Genomic DNA, 6,019 nt, shown 5'->3' with positions numbered 1-6,019 from the left:
CTACCATACAGTTTGTGAATTGTGCAATGGACTGGAGATTGAAACACACAAAGAGGCAGAGACATGGGTCATCCTTGAAACAGGAATGCCCCCCCCCCCCTTATCGTGCACCAGAGCTGCTTATATAGAGATCCTTAACTGATAGCCATGCCCCAGCCAAACCCACCAGAAACCACTCCCCTGCCATCAGGAACTCCTGAGTCTCGTGCTCAGAGCAGCTGCAGGCTGTCTCAGAACAGAGGAAAACAAGTTGTTTACAAGAAATTCAGTATCTGGGGGTTCACAGCTCCCAATAAGAGACTAGTACTGAGCTCAGGTCCTCTGGAAGAGCCGGTTTTGCTCTAACCACTGAGTCACCTCTCCAGCCCATGAAGCAATCCTCAGCACCACGAAAGAAACCAATTGAGCATGGTAGGTTCCAGCAGTGAGCCCAGCATCGGAGAGGCAGTGTGTGTGTGCACATGCGTGCGTACGTGTGACACAGAGCGTGTTTCCAGCCTCATCTAGCAGTGCTCCAGCCCCATGCCTGCCTGTGCATGCGTCTGCGCATACTCAGCCGCAGGTCAGCAGTTCTGGTAAAGGAAATAAATACTGGAGTCTGTGTTGCCTTCTACGTACTTTCTCCTGTGAACCAGAGTTGGGGCCACGCCAAGGCTGAGATGTGTGCTTGACCTTGGGAGTCCCGTTGCATACCAAATACTAAAGGTAAACACGGAACAGGCTCCTGTGTAACTGCTGCAATCAAAGTCGTCTTTGACGGTTCACACACACCAGCTTGTGTTTATTTTCCCGATCCCTTATCTCAGGGTTTCTATTGCATGACCATGGCAACTCTTATGAAGGAAAGCATTTAATGGGCTGGTTTATGGTTTCAGAGGTCCATTATCAACATGGTGGGACATGGTGGCATACAGGCAGCCATGATGCTGGAGAAGGAGGTAAGATTCCTGCTTTGATTGAAGGTAACAGGAAGTAAACTGTGACACTGGTCACAGTTTGAGCATAGGAGACTTTAAAGCCATGCCTAATAGTGTTATTCTCTATTTTCTTTCAAACCACTACATCCTATATTCCCAACTTCCCCATGGTCAGTTACTTGACAACAATGGTGGAAGACAGAGTAGGGACATCTCTGTAGGTGCCAGCGGGCACCATCACTTCCACTGGCCTTCTAGAGGTGGTTTTAGCTTCTTGCATTTAGATGAGAGCAGAATTGTTTGCAGTTCCTATCAGACTTCATTTCTACCCATTTCTCATGTACCTCCACTGAAGGAGTGTTGAGTGTGTCCCCAATACTTCTCCTTTGGGGACACACCGAGCTAAACAGTCTTGAGGGCAGGAATGCTCTGGTGAGATAAAAGCTCCTCAAAGACAGAGGCACAGTGTGGCCCAGGGAATAAGTGGGTGTGGGGAGCAGTGGGCTGTACAGCGCAGGGAAAGGAGTGCAGGCAAGAGAGAAAACACTCTCATTCTCTGAGAGCAAAGTTAAGACAAACCAACCATGGGCAACACCAGCCATGGGCAATAATACCAGCTGACATGGTGTTGAAGCATTACAGTTAGTAGCCTTTCCAAGAAGGCTTGTGCTTTTAACCCCAGTATGTCTGGGAGGCTGAGCTTTGAGGATTGTCATGAGTTCAAGGCCAGCCTGAGCTACAGAACTGAGACCTTGTCTCAAAAACAGAGGAGGGATTTGGGGCGATGACACAGTCTGGAAAGTATCTAGTAAGCATAAGGACCTGGCTTCAGTATTCAAGACCCTCCAGAAAAACTAGTCATGGTGATGTACATATGTAATCCTAGTCATGACAGTGCATGTATGTAATCCTAGTCACGGCGGTGCACATGTGTAATTCTAGTCATGGCAGTGCACGTATGTAATCCTAGTCACGGTAGTGCATGTATGTAATCCTAGTCATGGCAGTGCACGTATGTAATCCTAGTCACGGTGGTGCACGTATGTAATCCTAGTCACGGTGGTGCACATATGTAATCCTAGTCATGCCAATGCATGTATGTAATTCTAGTTATGATAGTGCACATATGTAACCTAGTCACGGTGGTGCACGTATGTAGTCGTAGTCATGGTGGTGCACGTATGTAATCTGAGTCACGGAGGTGCACGTTTTGGTCCAGGTCACGGTGTTAACGTTTGTGGTCCTAGGGTAGGTCCTAGGAGCTCACCTACTTGCCAGCCTAGACTACACAGTGAGCCCCAGCCCCAATAGGAGATTCCATCTTAGAAACTGAGGTGGAAACCAGGTGCGGTGCATACGACTGTGCTCCTAGCACTTGGCAAACGAAAGCAGTCTGATCTCTTGAGTTTGAGGCCGACCTGGTCTGTATGGAAAGTTCCAGAATGACATAGTGAGACCCAGACTCAAAACAAAAACTAAGGTGAGGTGAGGCACTCCTGAGGAACAATACCTGGTGGACCTCTAACCACACACGCTCACATATATGCACATGAACATATACCCTAAACCCCGCGGCAACAACAAAACCGCACAGTGGACAGTAACGAAAGCTTTGTTTGGTGGTATATTGTCCAACAATGGGACACATCACAACAGTGTTCCCCAAGATGACATCATCTAGCCTTCAACTGAGCCCTTTGTTATGTATGTATGCTATGATATTTGCCCAAAAATTGCTTAACAAGTTTTAGAAAGTGTTCCGTTGTTAAGTAGCAGAGGACTGAAGGAGTAATATGGCAGACGTTTTGTTGTTTTGTCTAATCCCTTTGGTCAGGTGTGTGGATCTCTGAGTTAGAGGCCAGCCTGATCTACACAGAGAGTTCCAAGACAGCCAGGATACACGTAGAAACAATCACACACACACACACACACACACACACACACACACACACACACACACAATGTATTTTAGCCTAGTATTCAGGAGCCTGTGGGAGGATAGTCACTATCACTGTGAGTCCTGAGCCAACATGAGCTCCTCACCAGCTGGAGCCACAAATAGGCCTTTTTCTATGATAAACTGTAACATCTGTAGAGAAAGGAAAACTGGGAGAGGGGGGTTATGGGAAAGTTTGCTTAATGGCTATTGCATGCCAGTTAGGAGCCAGTAGATTTGGTGTATTAGCCCCACAGTGTGTGATCTAGATAATATACTGGGAGGAGGGATTGTCAATGTCTTCATTATAAAGAAATGGTAAATATTTGAGGAGATAATTGTATTTAGGCAGGTTTAAATATTATTATGTGTATGTATGTATATCACGGGCTGAAGATGGCTTTCAGGGGTTAAGAGCACTGACTTCTTTTCTAGAAGACCCAGGTTCTAAGCACCCACATGGCAGCTCACAGCCACCTGTAATGAGATCTGGTGCCCTCTTCTGGCCTGTAGGCATACATGCAGACAGAATACGGAGAATACTGTATATTCTGTATACATAATAAATAAATCTTAAAAAAAAGAAGACTAAATTATAACTGATTTTATAATCATTTATAATTATTAGGGCTGTAGCCCAGTTGGGTAGAGGACTTGTCTAGTGTTCATGAGTCCCTGGGTTCCATCCTAAACACTACAGAAACCAGCATGGTAACAAACACAGGTAGTAGAGGCAGGAGGATCAAAGAAGTTCAAAGGCATCTTCTGTTATATAGGGAGTTCAAGGCGTGCCTGGTGTACAAAATAAGGATTTGAAAAGAGAACAAAAAGAGGAAGAAGGTGAAAGGTCGTGCTGCCATGAGATACCTGTGGCCTCATTCTCCCATGATTCCCTTGGTGCCCCATTCTCCCATGATTCCCTCGGTGCTTGCCTGAATGCTTCAGGAGCTGTCATGTCAAAATACTGACAAAGTTGTCATGCTGTGGGATGTCAAGGCTTCTAAGTTCAAATGTATCTTTATTGGTTTCTTTTTCTTTTATTATTTTATTCTTATTTTACGTGCCTTGGTGTTTTGCCGGCATGTATTTCTGTGTGAATGCATCAGATCCCCTGGAACTAGAGTTACAGACTGTTGGGAGCTGCCATGTGAGTGCTGGAAACTGAACCTGGGCCCTCTGGAAGGGCAACTCTTACCCGTTGAGCCATCTCTCCAGCCCTTGATTTTTTTTTTCTTATTTTTTTGATTTCTTTTAATGTAAAATGTAGGCTCTTTAGGATTCTCAGCAAGATTCTTCGAAAGACGGCTGGGGATAGAGCTTTCTTTGGGATAAATTACTCTAAACAAATAGAGCTGAGAGCTGCCGAGCTGTGAGCGTACAGAAACCACTCACGTGGGTGTTAGAAAGAGCCAGTCCTGTTGGGGTGGGGGCGAGTTAGAGCTGCAGAGCAAAGAGCTGACTTACTGGAAGCAGCTGTTGCTGCTGCTGGTGAGCATGGGCCGCCTGCTCTAACTGGCTGCTGTCTTCCTGGGTGTTGTATTTCCATTGGCACATTTGCTTGAATTGAGGAACGCTCTAAGAAGGTCTCTGGTGAAGTTATTGCTTCATTTTCTGAAGGATGGCGGCAGGACGTCTTCACTCTTCAGGAACGTTGGCAGTGGGAGGATCTCTTTGGTTTCAGTACCAGAGGGAATCACAATGTTTTTGTATAATATTTGGTTTTTTAAAAAGTGTTAAAGTTAGTCTCAGAAACACCTTTATTAAGCTTTAACTCTCACAGCACACGGTTCATCCATTAAAAGTATATAATTTGGTGATATGTAGTATATTTACAGAATTGCATAACTTTTACCCTAATCAATTTTTTTAAAAAGCTATTAACTTCTTTTTAAGTAAAAAACATTATTTATTCTATGTGTATGGGCGTTTTGATTGGAGGCGCGTCTGGGCACCACAGTTGTGCAGTGGATTTGGAGGCCGGAAGAGGGCAAGGGATTCCCTTGAGCTGGTGTTAGAGATGGTTGTTAGAGTGGATGCTGAGACTCGAACCTGGGCCCTTGGGAAGAGCAGCAGTGCTCATGACTGCAGAGCCAACTCTCCAGCCTCCATAGTCAGTTCTATAACATTGTTATATCCATTACCCTCTTCTATGTTATAGTTTGAATGTCTCCCGAAAGCTTATGTTTGGAGACTTGGTCCCAAGCCTGTGAGAGGCTGAGTCTCTGTCGAAGTTAAATCATGGAGAGCATGTTGTTGAAGGTCTATTGAGACCTTGATCTTCCTTCTTTTTCTCTCCTGCGTTTCCTGGGCACCATGAAGTGAACAGGTTCCCTTTATCAGATGTTCCCACCATAACAAGCTGGTCCACCCAGGACCTCGAACGGAAACCTCACAATAAATTCTTCCTTCTCAGCGATTTATTGTCGGTGTTTCGTTGCAGCAACAGAAAGTTGACTGAGCTTATCTCTCATCTTCCGGTTTCTCTGAACTAGCCGCTCACTAATCTACCTTCTGTTTCTCAGGATTTCCCCTAATCTGAATATTTCATAGTCATAGACTATGTGGTAAAATGTCTGGTCAGCTGCCACTAGTTTCTTTGACTTAGTGTGTGTCCTGGTCAGTTTTTGACAAGACGCAGTTGTCTGGGAAGAGGATCTCAGCTGAGAAACTGCCTCCACCTGATTGTCTGCAGGCAGGTCCATGGGGCGTTTTATTAATTCATGACTGATGTGGGAGGGCCCGGCTACTGTGGGCGGTGCCACCCCTGGGGAGGTGGCTCTGGGTCGGATAAGAAAGGTAGCTAAACCCAGCGGGCAGCGTTCCCCCGTCGCCCCTCCTCCACGTCCTGCCTCCGGGTTCCTTCCCTGACCCCTCAGTGATGGAGGGCGACCTGAGGGTCGTAAGATGAAACGCGTCCTTTCCTACCCAAGCTGCTTTTGGTGGTGGTGTTTATCCCAGCAACAGAAACCGAACGAAAATAGTGATTTCAAGACGCTTCCGTTTTGAACCACGTCCTTGTTATCAGGGCTAACTAGGATCCCACAGCGTGGATTAGCTTCATTCTGTTGCCAGCTTCTAGGTTGTTTGCATCGTTTCCCACTGCAGAGGGTGCGCTTTGGTCATTCATATGCATGTCTTGTGTGAGTAGTTTTAATTCTTCTGGGAG

This window comes from Microtus ochrogaster, linkage group LG9 (assembly GCF_000317375.1).
Source record: "Microtus ochrogaster isolate Prairie Vole_2 linkage group LG9, MicOch1.0, whole genome shotgun sequence".
NCBI lineage: Eukaryota > Metazoa > Chordata > Mammalia > Rodentia > Cricetidae > Microtus > Microtus ochrogaster.
This window is presented reverse-complemented; position numbering follows the sequence as displayed.